General features: G+C 33.0%; 1 long non-coding RNA gene across 1 annotated transcript; it reads left to right on the top strand.

The window, feature by feature from the left end:
• The first annotated feature begins 1,080 nt into the window (after positions 1 to 1,080).
• On the top strand, positions 1,081 to 2,775 carry LOC107848651. The gene is made up of 2 exons (XR_001668138.2): positions 1,081 to 1,356; positions 2,214 to 2,775. It is a non-coding gene; the product is annotated as an uncharacterized LOC107848651 (long non-coding RNA).
• The last annotated feature ends 16,072 nt before the right edge of the window (positions 2,776 to 18,847 follow it).

Genomic DNA, 18,847 nt, shown 5'->3' with positions numbered 1-18,847 from the left:
GAACTCAAACATTTTGTCACATCAGCGTAAAAGGGGCACGCCACATACTAAAAGAACAAGTTTGGGGGTGGGGGGGGGGGAGGGTACTTAGGACTAGTCAAAGTTCAGGTGTACCATGAATAAAACATGACAAGTTCAGGGGGGGTAATCGGTACTTCTCTCTTTTATTAATTAACGTGAGACACACATGCAAAACATGTACTCTAAACTAGTATATATATTAATTGTATATGTAACTATATATTCCACTACAATATATATTTGATAGTTTGATAATAATTTTATCAATACGAAATATCAAAAAAATAAAATTAAAATGCACATAAATACCATAATATCGTGATTCAGTATCAAAAATTGTGATTTGAACATGATCGGTATCAATTGTAAAATACTCCTAGTTTCTGACTAAAAGACAGATACTTCAAATCATGATAGATATCAACTAGATCTTGATAGATCTTATTAGATTATAGATGGATATAAATTATAGATATTAGAATTCAATGGGATTTTAAGCTTCAAAGATAACAATTAAATTATTGTTTACTTAATTATAATTAGGTTTGTTTTTCGCCATTATCTCTAGATATTATAATCACACTCAATCAATCTAATACGAAATGAACTTATACAAAGGAATAGAAATTCATTTCAGCCACTTTAACTTGCTTGAGATTGAAACATAATTATTACTGTTGTAATCAATTCACAATTATCATACTTTTTAACTCTATTTTAAATTCTGACAGTACTTTCAAAATGTCAACTAAAATTCTCACAACAGCTATACACAATTTAATGATATTATATGTTTTTCAAGGAGTATACTTGTTGATTGAAAGATGGAAGGACCTTAGAGAAATGTCAAAAGTTTAGCCTCTTGGTAGATAACGTTCAGTTTTCTTTTGTAGCTACTTTCTGTAATACCCCACATTATAATTGAAAAAGAAAAAGGAAAAAGAATTTTTGCCCATCTTCCACTATAAATTGGAATGGCAGTAATAATATAAAGAGAGAAAAGTGGGCCAAGTCATCCACTAAGAAAAGGGAAAAAGGGAAAGTCGGCCAAGTGCCTAACCCAGTTTAGAATAGAAATTAATTAGGCCTTATGCCTTTTATTCACATGGAATGGGAAATATACTGCTATATATATCATAGGGCTTTTGCCCTTTTTGCTGCATATAGGCAGCAAGCTGCCTCTAATGGTGCAATTTGCACCGCAGCAACATCCTACAAAACAACAACCAATGTGCAAATTTCTGCACAGCTGTAGCAACGAAAAAATAAATAAATTCTTAAGGGTTCTTATTGGGTTCAAGGTTTGATCCAAGAAAGTGGTACAAATCATTCAAGGTGACAAATTTGATATTTCGACTAGAGTACTATGAGTAGTAATATTGCCACAATTTATGTTTCTTAAATTGCATATTTTTACATGTTTTGATGAAAACAAGAGTTATTGAATGCTGTTGAAAATTTGCACGTGGAACAAGTTTTTTTACTTAATATGATATTGATATGGTTATTTGAGATATGATATTACTATTTGAATATTCTTCACTTACATGAGGAATAAGTATTTTTGATATATGTCTTGTTCAAGTTTACATGTATTATTATCGATATGAATTTTAAAGTTATATTCTATTCTGAAAGATGTTTTCATACGAATATCCTTTTGTTTTCAAAGAATTTATGAATGGGAGTAGACCTTGATTGAATTCCGTAGCTAACGACGGGATCGTTAGATCTGGTGCACCATGTATTTATTGATGAATGTTACATCCCTCGCTAGTGGGAAGGTAGAACTAGCATACTGATATTGATATGATTTGACTCCTTCATGAGGGGTCCACTATTATGGGTTATTCTTAATGAAGAAGAATGGCCACACTGATGATATGATTTGACTCCTTTATGAGGGGTCCACTGTTATGGACTATTCTTAATAAAGAAAATGTCATACTGATTACATGATTCATTCTTGAAAACCTCCCAAATATGTAATATTTGACATGATACGATGTTTTTGAATTTTATTACTGAACTATTGGTTTACTTGGCTTACATGAAATAATGATATTGCTTATTGATACTGAAAGAACATTTATTTCATGATATTTTCTGACTTGTCCCCATTAAAACGGTTGTGGTTAAGTTTACTACTCACTGAGCTAGCGGCTCACTCCTCGCTATTATTTTTTTTAAAGAATGCAGGTGACGGTGAGAATCGCGTTGGCTAGAGGATCCGAGTGGCATATTCCTGGTGAGCCTCGCAATTATTCGCGTGGGCTATAGTTTATTTATTCGTTATGATTCTGTTTCTTGAAAAATTCTTAGTTTGCTCCATAGTCATGTCTTTAGAGTTTTGGGTCTTTCGTTATTTTATATTTGTGGAATGTTGGATTTTCTCTCAGCTTTGGAGATGATTTTTGTATTGTTATTTGGTGGTATTGGAGAAGTGTTGATGATCTATGGTGAATTATGTTGGTGTTTGTGTGGTGGTTGTGCTGCCGGGTTGTTTTGTTATTGAATTTGAGGCAGGAAATTTTCTTGTTAGGCCCCAAAACAAGGAGGAACTCTGCCCGATTTTCTGTAAAATTCTGACGAGGCTGGTTTTGGAGTCCTAAACTCCTTAGTGCTGGTCATGATCCTATTCCGGGTCGTGACACTTTCATGTTGGTATATTCTACTTCATCATAATGTACTGCTGTTACAAATAGTTATGTTATATTATTATGCTCATATATAATGTACTTCTTTTTTTCTTTACCTTATTATTTAGAGTATGCTTTCATGTTTAAAATTTAAGGATAGTTTATGATATCTCTTGAGTTTCAATTTGGGTATTTTTTTTGTGTTTGTTTGTGGAATTTCACATGGTGAATTAGTGATTTTTCATTGTGAAAATTTAGAGAAATGTTTAAAAGTGATATAGGGTGAAGGGTAAAATGGGATTAAAGAATATTATATAAGGGCATATGTGAAAAAAAAAAAAAAGAAAACCATGGGATCCCACCAAATTGATGGTTCTAAAAATTGAGAGATTTCATGATTTGGTAACCATGAAAACATGCCATACCATACCGTGCCTTTTAAAAAATAATCAATACAAACATGGTTTCCTTGGTAACCATACCATACCATACCATGGAAAACCACCATCCAAACAAGGGCTAATTGGAATCTTAAAAGTATTTTTTTTTTTTGTAGAAAAAATGCTTCTTTCTTTTTCAAAAGCTAAATAATTTAAAACAAATTCAAATTATTATTAAAACGGGTAATATTTGAGTGCATTTCCTGTTAATACTAGATATCGGCGGCCCATGGTAGCACAGGCTCAATATATTATGTTTTAATCTTAATTTATATGATACAAATGAAATTTAGATAATCAATAATTGAAGTGATTTAAGTTTTTAATTATTGTAATTTATAATATTTTTTCTTCTACTCCAATTTAAGTGATTGATATAATTTTGAGAGTCGGCCAAATATTTTATATATTTTAATTTTTTTTAAGTTGTTAATTATGTGATTTATCATATTTTTACTTAATTTTTCAATAAGATATGAATACTCTCTCCGTCTAGTTTATGTGATAAATTTTGGCAGTCAATTAATTTATATATATATATATATATATATATATATATATATATATATATATATATATATTTCAATTAAGTTATTAATTATTCTGATTTGTAATACTTTTTATCTCATTTTCAAATAATATATGCTACTCTATGTGTTTCTGTCAATCTCAATTTATGTAGTACTAATATAATTTTGATATTCAATCAAATTTTTTATGTCGATATATTATTTTGTGTTCATTTTACCTTTTTATGAATTATTACTAATTTTTTAATATTTTGATGACCGCAATAATTAATTAGGGGTGATATAGTAAAATCACGATGGAAACAGTGAAACAGACATGTGTTAAATGACTTATAATAACTAATTAGAAATCATATAACAAAATTAATACAAAAACACTTGTGAAAAAATAAATTAAGTGAGTCTCATATAAGACGTCAAGTTACTTTAAAACATCGAGCGTTAATTTATCATTTTATTCTATTTTACTTTTCTTATTAAATATTATTAATTTTTTAATACTTATATGACATATAATAATTAATGAAGGGTGATTTAGTAAAATTATAATTGAAATAGCTGCAACAGATATGTCATAAATGTCTATTTTATTTTTTATTAAATATTTATTAATTTTCTAATGTATAAATGACTTATAATAATTAATTAGGAGTGATACAGTAAAATCACAGTTGAAACAGCTCAAGAAGGCAGCACAAGCAAGCATATCGACCTCGTACCTTCTTCAAGAGGTTAACTTACTATATCACGATGGAAACAACGAAACAAATATATCTTAAATGACTTATAATTAACCAATTAGAAGTGATATAGCAAAATTACTATAAAAAAATACTTATGAAAAAAATTTAAATGGGCATCATATAAGATTTTAAGTTAGTTTAAAACATCAAGAGTTAATTTATCATTTTGTGGTTATTTTACCTTTTTTATTAAATATTATTATTTTTTAATACTTAATGACTTATAATAATTAATTAGGGGTGATATAGTAAAATTACGATTGAAGCAACTGAAGAAGACATGTCAGAAATATCTATTTTGCTTATTTTTATTAAATATTATTAATTTTCTGATACATAAATGACTTATAATAATTAATTAAGGGTGATACAGAAAAATTACGACTGAAGTAGGCACTTTGTTTTTATTAAATATTATTAATTTTTAATACGTAAATGACTTATAATAATTAATTAGGGGTGATACATTAAAACTACGACTGAAGCAGCTGAAGCAGGCATGTCAACCTCGTGCCTGCTTGAGCTGCTTAACTCCCTCTTATAAATAAGAGAAAGAATATTATAATTAATTAGGAGTGATACATTAAAATTTTGACTGAAGCAACTGAAGCAAGCAGCATAAGTAGGCATGTCGACCTCGTGCGTGCTTGAGCTGCTTAACTAAATATATTAATTTTTTAATACGTAAATGACTTGTTGACACCTAATTTTTTTCCTCCACGACTAAATTTAATCTTGAATTTCTTTATTTTTTAATAAAATCAAAATATTTATTTCATCTGACTAATTTTTTTTTCAAAATACATTTGAACGTAATTTTGTCATTTTAAGTAGAGATTATGTATTATCGTGTTCAATTATATGATATTATATAATTTGGTTGCTTAAACATTTATCTTGCGAAATATCGAATTTTAATCAAAGCTTATTTTGAAAATAAATTCAAACAGCTGAAATCTTGATTTTAAATACAATTTTTTCTTGAAATTATTTTATTTAGAAAAATATTTATTTGATTTTATTAAATGAAGAAACTCGGGATAAATTTGTTACTTAATTTGTGTTAGATTGCGATTCAATTTAGCCAACTAATTAAATTTTACTCTAATTGAAGTCAAATTGGTCCCAATTGTAATGCAACTGACCAACTGATATCCAATTTGACTAGAATTTAAATTAAATTGCCTAAATTGTAATCCAAAATCCTAAATCTCAAAACCCTTCTACCCAATTGACCCAAACAAATACCCGACACCTTAGCCCATTTTAAAACCCCAAATCTGGCCCATCTTTGTGTTTCTTATTCAACACAAAATAATACAATTATTTCTCAGCAAAACTCAATCTAATAGTAATATATAGACAACAACGACATTATTCAACAACAACAACTGCGTACAAGCAGCTTCAACAACAATACGCGAAGAATCAACCCCAAAGATCCGTAACATGCCAACAAATAATAAAAATCTCTGACCCGACCCATTCTAATGCCCACCATAAGCGGTGATCCGTCGACCCGAACCTACGATAAACTCAGCATCATCCATCAACAACCGGAGCAATCCTAAAATCGTCATTTATGTGCTATTGATGAGTTGTCTGCTTCTAGAAGATCCTAGAAATAGTCCAGCTGTCTCTCTCAACGGTATTGTATCTAACCATCGTTCGATTCGTACATAGGTAGATGGTGGATATTAATCCTATTTTGAAATTTTGAAATCCTCTCGTAAAATTTCTATCCTATTTTCCCAGCCCTCATCGAAAGGAATCAAGCAGGGGACCCTAAAGTTTTTCCTATATATACTCTTACTATTTTGTTGAAAGGGGAAGAGATTTTCCTTTGGGGGTCCGAAAAAGAGAGGAAGAAAAATTTTTGAAAAGAGGAAAAAAAAAGGGAAGGCTCAGCAGGTTGAAAAACCTGGGAGCAAAAACAGTCCCTTTTATAGTAAAAAATATTTATTCTTTTGGGAAATTCGCCAACCGCTTAAAGTTTCGAGTGGACGTTTTTCGGTGGTAGCGAGGAAACTCCATCGAAAGCTCGTTGTTCCGTTTTGCTGCTCCAAAACAGGTAATCTTCCTTCCCATTTAGTTTTAAATTTACCTTCTGTTTTTTCATCTCATCACTCTATAGCCGTAGTAGCATCTTGATAATGTTGTACGCTGGAATTGTATGTTGTAGAAGGCCTCAAAGACCGTAGGATTTTGATGTGATGAAGTGAAAATAGTTGTATTATCGCGATATCCTTCTGTCCGTCCTAATTGTTATACAGTGGTGTTCAATTTCTGCTCAAGTTTGGTATGATTTATTTGAATATAATCTTGTGTATGAGTTAGTTTTGTTAAAGGTATTCGTTTGATAGTAAGAAATATGCAGGTGTCTCTGTTGAATTCATTTACATAACTGTTGTGCGTTGATTCGTATGCCTATTCATTTATTTTGATCATTGATCGATTCGCTGTTTTCCCCTAGCCATATGTTTATTTATTAACCAAACATAAGCAGAATTGAGGATATTGGTAATTTGCAAAGTGTCTTTCTTTTTCTATTTTGCGGAAATAGTGGAAGTACTGTAGCTTTCTTCCTATTTCAACCGGGCTCTCCCGTGCGTCCGTGCGTGTCCGTTGATTTTTCCCAGTTCCTAATACTGGTAGGATGTCAATGGCTCAAAAAGGGAAATAGTTTCTTCTCAAAAATTAAAACTGGAGAAATAAGGCACATTCTTGCTATGATATGTTTTCATCTCTAAAATCCGCTAATATTCGAGACTCATTCATAAATATTGATTTTTTGTCGTTTATGTGTTATGTTTAAAGAGTCAAATGCAAAAGAGATTTCTTTAGTCTGCCCTATGGTGATCAACTGATGCGTTCAAGAGTCTTTTCTTATGTCTCGTATTAGTTTGGACTCCAATTTGGTCCCAAGTTCTTTGTATTCCCTGTGTAAGTTTTTTCTTAAGTTGATTGATTCATTTCTACTATTCTCTGGTCTCATCAACAATAAAAGTGTTTTTTTTATAATTTCATTTAATGTTTAATTTATTACCCTCTAGTGTCGGTTATTGGCTAGGGAGGCTAAGGCTCGAGCTTTATCTTTAAAGATTGTTATTTTATTTTTTAAATTGATGCATGTATGATTAATTTGGAGTTTTTGGGCCTAATCTGTTATTGTGTTGCTTTTATATCCTATTTAAACTTGTTATGTTGAGATAGATTGAATCACTGCCCTTCTATTACGCAAGCGTTTCTATTACTCAATCTGCTTGTGGCACATCAGCATAAAATTATTAAATCATGAACTTTTCACTTTGTCTTTTATATTTTCTACTATTTCTAGTTCGTGAATCATTATGTGTATTTTGACGAAATTTTGACTTATTTGAGAAGAGTCGCCACTTAATTTTGAAAAGAAATTAAGAAACCTTTATAAAATACTTAGACGATTCAAAATAGGAAAATCGTTTAAGTAGGAGATTCTGAATAAGCGGTTCCTATTAACGTTTTAGGAAGGTGTTAGGCACCAAAAATATCCGCTAACTTACGGTTATCCGGACTGTTTGAAAATATCTTTTGATTAACTTGTAAAAAGATTAATTTATTGAAAAGTGATTGATTTTTTAGAAAAGACTAGTGTAAAATAGATTTAGGCGACTTAGTAGGAATTTTAACTAAGTCTAAACAAAACGACTGAGCAAATAAACACATAAAAGGGGAAAGGGAGAAAAAAGTAGAAGATTTAAGCCATTGGCCCAAATCAACGAAATCTGTCCTAGTCTGATTGGGTCTTTGACCTATTTCACCTGTCCTAATCTAGTTTTCGAGCCTTTTGGCCAAAAATCCACTCCACCTGTATTAAATTTACAACTTTGGCTTCGAGGCCCAAATGAATGAATAATGAAATGAAGGAAAAAAGTAAATAATAAGAAGAAGACAATAATAAATGAATAAATAAAGAAATGAGACTTCCAAGCCTCCTAGCCATTTTAAGGATGGGACTTTAGTCCATTCTTCTTCTTTCGATTCCTTGTATTCATACACTATTTAACTGGCTTTGGGCTTTCCTTCATCTTGACTAGGAAAGATGGGCCATGTTGGCCCACTATGAGATACAAGGAAAAAAGAGCCCATTTGGACTCCAATCTGGGTTCACATGCGAAAGAAGAAAGAAAAGAAATCAAAACACATTCGAAATGCAAAAAGAAGAGTAAACCAACACATTGGAAGGCTGATACTTGAATAATATCCTATTCAAAATCAATTTTAAGCGTAAGAACACCAAAATGATATCTCGCAACATACTTCTATTAGTGACTATTTTAAGGCATCCAAATTTCAACAGTGAAGGAATAGACCAAAGGCAAGCAACAATGAAATGAGTAATAAAAATAAGCTAAGGAAAAGATAATGGACATTCAAGTAATCAAGCACCTTAAAAACTTCAAACATACTGTATGATGGTAAACTAATTTATTGCAATTTGAAAAAATAAAATGTACACCAACTGGGGTACACCACCTTATGCACTCATGTTGGATTATTGAACAGTGTGTGCACCAAAAGATTAGGTTCTGGTCAGATTGTATCAAAGAGAGCCAAATTAGATCAAAAGTAAAGAAAAAAATTGAATAAACGACCAACCAACCTAAGCAGAGGAACATCGTCCCGAAAGTAGATAAGACAGGAGCCTACCTAGTATCTAAAAATTAAAACAAAGAGAAAAAAATGATATAGAAAAAGATGGACATTTCTAAAGTGAAAATTCAATTAGGCAAAATTGAAACATCGAAGCAAATTTGTTTGCAATGAAGGAACAAAGCAGCATTTTGCGTAATTAACACACAACAAGAAACCCAATTTGCATTTCTCAGAAGCATATAGGCAAAGTCATCCTCACCCTCTCTTCGACCAACTCGAAATGAACTTTCAAAGGTCGAAGAAAAAGTACTTGAGGAAAATCAGAATGAATCAAAGCAAAAATATACTTGAGAAGACGTAACTAGACTAAACTAGAGATATTCAAGCATAGCAACAACAAATCCAATCATAATACTCAAAAGAAATGAAAAAAAGGCATGGCAGGGGTGACTAAAACTTAGTATCACAATAGTCTCAAAAGCGAGACGCATTCAACTTAAATTCAGAATAAATCAAAGAAACTACATGTTCAACTTTCATTTAACAAAGTTCAGGTTAGACGATGATATAATATCTCGCAACGAAAGTCAAAAAATCAAGACAGTGAGGCAATAATTCCATGTTATATGATACTTCGGCTAATTGAACACATTAACAATGTGTTTAAAGTAATCAAAACATGGAATAATAATCATCGATTCAGCGAACCATACAACAACCAACACATTCGAATCCTATAGCCATCGAAGCTATCATCTACAACAAACTCCCAGCATACAATACTACTACGATAAAATGATGATGACACGAAGAAGACATAAAATCAAAAATAAATGGGAAGATTGACTATTTTAGAGCAGCAAAATGGGATCACGAGCTTGGTTGGGATCAATCACCACCGGAGAAACATCGTTGTCAACTCGAAATCTTTGTTTGGCCGACGAATTTCACGAAAATAAAAAATTTTCTACTAAAACAATGTGAGACTATTTTTGCTCGAATGTTTTTCCACCTCCAAGACTTTGAAATTCTACCTAGAATGATAGTATTTATAGAGAAAAAAGCTAGGGGTTCCCTTCTCTCCACCAGCCGATATGGGACAGTGGATTTTGAGGGCATTTTTGGTAATTTTGTTTGGAAGAAATTTTGAATTTTTGAAATGGGGTAAGGCTGTGAGGTGGATTTGGTACAAAATCATACAACCATACATTGAATTGCACAAATCAATCCACCTCAGCCTATTCTAGAAGGCTCTAGCATTTTTGGGATGGGAAGAGCAGAAGAGAGGCAGGATTTTATCGGGTTGAGGTCGGGTCAGAGCTGTTCGGGTCGAAGCTAGGTCGGGTCGGCGTTGAGATCATTGTTGTCACATTGTTGATTGAGAGTTGTACGCGTATAGGATTGTTGGCATTGGGTTTGGCTGTTGTTGTTATTTTTTGGGAGCTGCTGATTGAAAACCGTTCTTTTTGTGCTTATGATGGAGAAGGGGGATTAATGGTGGGCTAGCCGGGTCGGATCGGCCATTGGGCCAAAATACTGGGTCTATTAAAAGGAGTTGCTGGGCTGAAAAATAATTTTAAAATTTGGGCTGGGTAGAAATAAGACTTTGGGGTCATTTAAGACATGACCCCAATTAGGATTAGGTATAGGCTATTTATTAAATAGCCTATTAATAAAATTTTAGTCAATTGTGTTTAAATTTTAACCTGATTGAAAGTTAATTGGCCAATTATATTGCAATTGTGGACGAATTGACCTCAATTAAAGTCAAATTTAATAAATTGACTAAATAGAATCAAGATTTGAAATGAATTACCAACTAGTTTAATCCCAAGCTTCTCGATTTGATAAAATTGAATAAATATTTCTCCAAATAAATTATTTTTTCAGAATAAATCATATTTGAATCAAACTTTTAACCATTTGAATTAATTTTCAAGATAAGCCTTGATTAAATTCCGATATTCCGTAAAATAGTTATTTAAGTAACAAAATTATATAATCTCATATAATTGAATACGATAATGTATAATTGCTACTTAAAATGATAAAATTATCTGGATAAATACTTTGACCAATTTTTATTGGGATGAAATAAATATTTTAATTTTTATCAAAAAACCGAAGAAACTCAGGATTAAATTTAGTTGTAGAGGGCAAAAATTAGGGGTCAACAATGTGCGTGTTTGTTTCTTTGGTTAGAACATTTTTCCTTCTATTACTATTATTATCATGGTTATCATTATTTTCATGCAAGAATGCATTTTTCATAGTATCAATGTACTAATGGCCCATACTCAGATTATGTATTAATTCGATATCGTTTTTCTATGTGCGACATGTGAATTTGTTCTTGAGTCCACAACGGACTCCCCCCTCACCCTTTTGAATTGTCTATGGGCCAATAAGGCCTATCTTCTCAAGTCTGCCTCAAAGAAGGTTCAAACATCAACCTTAGGGCATACCGGATGCAAGAAGTCGAAAAAAGAAGGAATAAGTTAAAGTCCTACCTCTGAAGTGATTGAAGAGTCTTATTTTCCTTTATTTATTTATTCATTCATTGTTGCTTTGTTTATTTTTAGTCATTTATTTATCTACTTATTTATTCATTTGGGTTTCGAAGCCAAAGTTGTAAATCTAATACAGGTGGAACGAACTCGAGCCAAAGATTCGAAAAAAGAGGTTAGGACAGGTGAAAGAAAAATGGGTTGAAAACCCAACTAGATTAGGACAGGGTTGATGGTTTGGGCTTAAAATCCTAAATCACTACTTCTCCCCTTTTTTCCTTTTCCTTTTTGCTTACTTGTTTTACGTGTTTCTTTCAAACCTAGTTATATCCAAAACTTTCAAAACTATTTTCTAAAATTAAGACTACTTTCAAAAATCTATCAAATCTTTTACTTAGTGATTGCCTAGACATCTATTGGAGCAAGGAGCCGAGGCGGAGGTACCAACATGACGGGGCACCTGAAAGATAGCGAGGAGAAAATCGAGGAGTAAAGGAGGTCAACAGAGAGTAGTTTCACTCAAACTAATTATTTTTCTATGAATGCAGGGATCAATACACAAAATGAGAGTCTCTTTCAAAAATCCCCGAGCAAGTTGGGAGCCACACCAGTGCATTAATGCTCAAGAGCGGTATTTTTGGGTAGCCCCAAAAATGGGTTTAATACCAATTTATCGAGGACCTTTTGAATTGTCTATCTCATTTTTTTGAGATCATGAAGGACAAACAAAAGTGTCTTATCTTCTTTATGAATATTGTATTTAGAAATTTTCTAAAAAATAGTCGCTATCAAAAATGAATTTGTGTCTACTAAATATTTATATTGAGCACAGGTACATTCAAGGGAGTTGGCACAATAAATATAACAATCAAAGGATCACTCAATAAGAGGAAGAGAAGAGAGTCACCCTCAAAATTCACCTTGAAGCGAAGCAACGACATTTGAGTAATCCCCAAACAAGGGTTTTGCCCCATGTACTTGCATTTGGTGGATTTGCAATTTAATCATTTCTTTAAAAAGAAAAGATTAATAGAAGAATAAGTCATTCAAATTATGATGCTCAGTATTTGTTAAGCTATCATAAAGCGTGACTTTGGTCGCCAGTGAGAGCGATATTGTGTCTACTAACTATCTGCCTTAAGTATAGGTACATATATAAAGCAAAACACAGACAAATGAATGTAGGTGAAGCTGTTTTCAAATCACCAGAAGAACTATTTCATATCAATGTCAAGAAGGTCATTCATACCATTGCCAAGAGGGTTATTTCATATCATCGCCGACAGAGCTATTTCATACCATCTCCATGAGGGCCATTCAATATCTATTGACACGTGAGACATAAACGCTGGCGTCAAAGATATCATCTGCATTCAATATCTGTTGACACATGAGACATAAACGTTGGCGTCGAGGATATCATTTGTATTCAATATCTGTTGACACGTGAGACATAAACGCTGGCGTCGAGGATATCATATGCATTCAATATTTGTTGACACATGAGACATAAACGCCGGCGTCGAAGATATCATCTACATTCAATATCTGTTGACACGTGAGACATAAACACTGGCGTCGAGGATATCATCAGTATTTCATATCTGTTGAAACGCAAGACATAAAAGATGGCATCGAGGATATCATCTGCATTTTATATTTGTTGACACGTGAGACATAAACATTGGCATCGAAGATATCATCAGCATTTCATATATGTTGACACGCAAGACATAAACAATGGCATAGAAGATATCATCTGTATTAAATATCTATTGACACGTGAGACATAAACGCTAGCGTCGAGGATATCATTAGCATTTAATATCTGCTGACACACAAGACACAAACACTGGCGTCGAGGATATCTCATCATTTTATGAATCAGCATTTGAATGTATCATGAGTAGACAATTTTAAGGGACGCCTTTAAGTCGCTATCTAAAGACAGATGATATATGAGATTTCCTAGAAATTGATAATTTGAGGGTCATCTATAAGTCGTATTATTTGAAATATGATAGTGTGCAAGATTACCTATGAATTGACAGCTCATAGGTCATTAGTAAGCCGTAACAACATCCTAACCGAATAGTGTGCAAGATCACTCAAAAATTGATAGTTCGAAGGTTATCCATAAGTCGCAACTAAACCCTTACTGGAGAATATGTAAGATTATCAAATTGATAATGTCCAAGGGTTCTCTATAAGACGCATCATATCCAAGATCAATTATGTGCAGGATTACCCAAAGACGAGAAATTTGAGAGATATCTGTAAGTCATATTGTATCCAAGGTCGCATGATGTGCAGGAATACCGGAGAGCTAACGATTGGAGAGATATCTGTAAGTCATCTCTTATCCAAGGTCGAATAATGTGTAGGATTATCTAAAATCTAGAAATTCAAAGGATATCTGTAATTCACCTCGTATCCAACATCAAATAATGTGCGAGATTACCCAAAGATTGATAATTCAATGGAAATCTATAAGTCGTATCGATACAAAGATGCGCAAGACTTACCCGAGATCATATGCAAAGAATTATTATCATTCCACATACAACTAGCATTATATGTGACCAAAAGGGTTGCCGCATCAATACAAGATTACACGATTGTAGGGACCATTCTACAAAAAGTATCGGCGGTGTCCAAAAGGGATACCCCACTGCGAAGACATATTTAACCAAAAAATGTCATAATTATACAACAACCAAGAAGGTTGTTATGTCTATCGTTGCAAGTTATTTCCTTTCAAACAAGTACATGAAAGGATGACTTCGCTTTTTAGGTAACAACTCATGTGAAGATATGGTGGAAATTATACACCCCTTTTGTGATTTGTGCTTATTACTAACGATTTTGTTTGAGCTATTGTCGAGAACATATGAGAGGATGAAAATCTCAAATCTAAATCATAGGTGCGGACGACTCCAAAAACAATGCAGCATAACGTAGAACTCTTTCTTAGCAGCAAAACGAGACATAGTTTAGAGAGGGACATCAAACTCTTTGGACGTGAGCTAAAGAATGATGCCACCATCATCCAACCACACCTCTGTTAGAAGACATGTGGGAATTTTGGGATATCTTAGTTTCAGCTTCGCCTTCAGGATATTTCTAAACTCATACCGAGGGTAATCTTCTCTTTATTCCAAATTCTAGTGATAAGACACCTAGAGTTTTGGAAATTATGTCTAGGTAAATTCTTACCTATGGATGTGAAGAGCTCCACTTTCATGGTTAAGAGGTTACAAGCCTTTTTTTCATAACTCGATCAACTTGTTACTCATCCCGAGCCAAAGATCGTTTGAAATAAAAGACTATCTTTTCTACTGATTGATTCAAACTACAAGAAGTCTGATTTCCTGAGTCTCGGGGATATATAGGTTGGGCTCTATGATTGAAAACCTGACTACATTCCAACCTTCCCCCAAATCCCTCTATTCTCCACCTTTTTGGTTTTATCAGAAGCTTAAAAAACTGAGATAACTGGTGAATTTTTTGAAATCATGCTACAAATCTATCTTTATGAACTATAAGTGGCCAGAATTCTCATGTAACCTAAAATATGTAAGAAACTTGATACCGAGGTCTGGCCATAACTCCATAAAACTCATGCGAAAGTCAACCTCTTTCAGATCCGATTTTGTGGTCGGACAAAAATTAGGAATGTCAACCTCCCTTTCCCAGGGTTATTTGCATCCACCTTACCCAAAGGGAGGGGACAGTTGTTGACACCTATTTTTGCCCTCTACGACTAAATTTAATCCTGAATTTCATTGATTGTTAATAAAATCAAAATATTTATTTCATCCGAATAAAGTTTTTTTCAAAATACATTTGTACGTAATTCTGTCATTTTAAGTAGAGATTCAATTATATGATATTATATAATTTGGTTGCTTAAACGTTTAGCTTGCGGAATATCAAATTTTAATCAAAGCTTATTTTGAAAATAAATTCAAACGATTGAAATCTTGATTTTAAATACAATTTGTTCTCAAAATTATTTTATTTGGAAAAATATTTATTTGATTTTATTAAATGAAGAAACTCGGGATAAATTTGTTACTTAATTCGTGTCGGATTGCGATTCAATTTAGCCAACTAATTAAATTTGACTCTAATTGAAATCAAATTGGCCCTAATTGTAATGCAATTGACCAATTGATATCCAATTTGACTAGAATTTAAATTAAATTTCCTAAATTATAATCCAAAATCCTAAATCTCAGAACCCTTCTACCCAATTGACCCAAACAAATACCCAATACCTTAGCCTATTTTAAAATCCCAAATCCAGCCCATATTTGTATTTCTTATTCAATACAAAACAATACAATTATTCCTCAGTAAAACTCGATCTAAGAGTAACATACAGACAACAACGACATTATTCAACAACAACAATCGCGTACAAGCAGTATCAACAACAATACGTGAAAAATCAACCCCAAAGATTCGTAACCCACCAACAAACAACAAAAATCTCTGACTCGACCTGTTCCAATGCCTACCATAAGCGGTGACCCACACCAGAACCTCCGACCCGAACCCACGATAAACACAGCATCATCTGAACCCTTCTACCCAATTGATCCAAACAAATACCCAACACCTTAGCCCATTTTAAAACCCTAAATCTGGCCCATCTTTGTGTTTCTTATTCAACACAAAACAATACAATTATTCCTTAGCAAAACCCAATCTAAGAGTAATATACTGACAACAACGAGATTATTCAACAACAACAACCGCGTACTAGCATCTTCAACAATAATACGCGAAGAATCAACCCCAAAGATCCGTAACCCGCCAACAAACAACAACAATCTCTGACCCAACCCATTCTACCGCCCACCATAAGGGTGACCCATATCAGACCCACCGACCCAAACCCATGATAAATGCAGCATCTTCTATCGACAATCGGAGCAGTCCTAAAATCGTTATTTGTGTGTTATTGATGAGCTGTCTACTTCTAGATGAGCCTAGAAACTGTCCAGCTATCTCTTTTAATGGTATTGTATCTAACCATCGTCTGATTCATACATAGGTGGATGGTGGATATTAATCCTATTTTGAAATTTTGAAATCCTCTCCTGAAATTTCTATCCTATTTTTCTATCCCGCATTGAAAGGAATCAAGGAGGGAACCCTAAAACTTTTCCTATATATACTCTTATATTTTGTTGAAGGGGGAGAGACTTTCCTTTGGGGGTTCAAAAAAGAGAGGAGGAAAACTTTTTGAAAAGAGAAAAAGAAAAGGAAAGTCTCGGCAGGTTGAAAAACCTGGGAGCAAAAATAGTCCGTTTTATAGTAAAAAGTATTTATTCTTTTGGGAAATTTGACGACTGTTTGAAGTTTCTGAGTGGACTTTTTTGGTGGTTGCGAGGAAACTTTGTCGAAAGCTCGTTGTTCCATTTTGCTACTCCAAAATAGGTAATTTTCCTTCACATTTAGTTTTGATTTTACCTTCTGTTTTTTCATCTCATCACTCTATAGTCGTAGTAGCATCTTGATAATGTTGTACGCTGGGATTGTATGCTGTAGAAGGTCTCAAAGGCCATAGGATTTTGATGAGATGAAGTGAAAATAGTTATATTATCGCGATATCCCTCTGCCCGACCTAATTGTTATACTGTGGTGTTCAATTTCTGCTCAGGTTTGGTCTGATTTATTTGAATATAATCTTGTGTATGAGTTAGTTTTGTTAAGGGTTTGATAGTAAGAAATATGCAGGTGGTCTCTGTTGAATTCATTTACATAACTGTTGTGCGTTGATTCGTATGCCTGTTCATTTATTTCAATCATTAATCAATTCGTTGTTTTCCCTTAGCCATATGTTTATTTATTGACCAAACACAAGCTGATTTGGGCATATTGGTAATATGTAAAGTGTCTTTCTTTTTCTATTTTGCGAAAGTAGTGGAAGTATTGTAGCTTTATTCCTATTTCAATCTGGCTCTCCCGCGCATCCGTGCGTGTCCGTTGATTTTTCCCAGTTCCTAATACTGGTAGGATGTCAATGGCCCGAAAAGGGAAATAGTTTCTTCTCAAAAATTAAAACTGGAGAAATAAGGCACATTCTTGCTATGATATGTTTTCATCTCTAAAATCCTCTAATATTCGAGACCCATAGATAAATATTGATTTTTTATCGTTTATGTGTTACGTTTAAAGAGTCAAATGTAAAAGAGATTTGTTTAGCCCATCCTGTGGTGATCAACGGATGCGTTCAAGAGTCTTTTCTTATGTCTCGTATTAGTTTGGACTCCAATTTGGTCCCAAGTTCTTTATGTTCCCTGTGTAAGTTTTTTTTTTAAGTTGATTGATTCATTTCTACTATCCTCTGGTCTCATCAATGATAAAAGTTTTTTTTATAATTCCATTTAGTGTTCAATTTATTACCCTTCAGTGTTGGTTATTGGCTAGGGCGGCTAAGGCTCGAGCTTTATCTTGAAAGATTGTTATTTTATTTTTAGAATCGATGCATGTGTGATTAATTTGGAGTTTTTGGGCCTAATATGTTATTTTGTTTCTTTTCTATCCTATTTAAACTTGTTATGTTGAGATAGATTGAGTCAATGTCCTTTTATTACGCAAGTGTTTTTATTACTCAATCTGCTTGTGGCACATTAGCATAAAATTGTTAAATTATGAACTTTTCACTTTGTCTTTTATCATTTCTACTATTTCGAGTTCGTGAATCATTATGTGTGTGTTTGTTTCTTTGGTTAGGACATTTTTCCTTCTATTACTATTATTATCATGGTTATCATTATTTTCATGAAAGAATGCATTTTTTGTAGTATCAATGTGCTAATTGCCCATACTCAGATTATGTATTAATTCGATATCGTTTTTCTTTGTGTCACATATGAATTTGTTCCTGAGTCCACAACGGACTTTCTCCCCCTTTTTGCATTGTTTATGGGCTAATGAGGCCCATCTTTGCAAGTCTGCCTCAAAGAAGGTTCAAACATCAACCTTAGGACATACCAGATGCAAGGAGTCGAAAAAAGAAGGAATGAGTTAAAGTCCTACCTCTGAAGTGGCTGAAGAGTCTTATTTTCCTTTATTTATTTATTTATTTATTTATTTATTTATTAATTATTTATTTATTCATTGTTGCTTTATTTATTTTTAGTCATTTATTTATCTACTTATTTATTCATTTAGGTCTCGAAGCCAAAGTTGTAAATCTAATATAGGTGGAACGAACTCGAGCCAAAGGTTCGATAAAATAGGTTAGGACAAGTGAAAGAAAAATAGGTTGAAAACCCAACTAGATTAGGACAGGGTTGACGGATTGGGTTTAAAAGC

This window comes from Capsicum annuum, chromosome 11 (assembly GCF_002878395.1).
Source record: "Capsicum annuum cultivar UCD-10X-F1 chromosome 11, UCD10Xv1.1, whole genome shotgun sequence".
Taxonomy (NCBI): Eukaryota; Viridiplantae; Streptophyta; class Magnoliopsida; order Solanales; family Solanaceae; genus Capsicum; species Capsicum annuum.
This window is presented reverse-complemented; position numbering and strand designations above follow the sequence as displayed.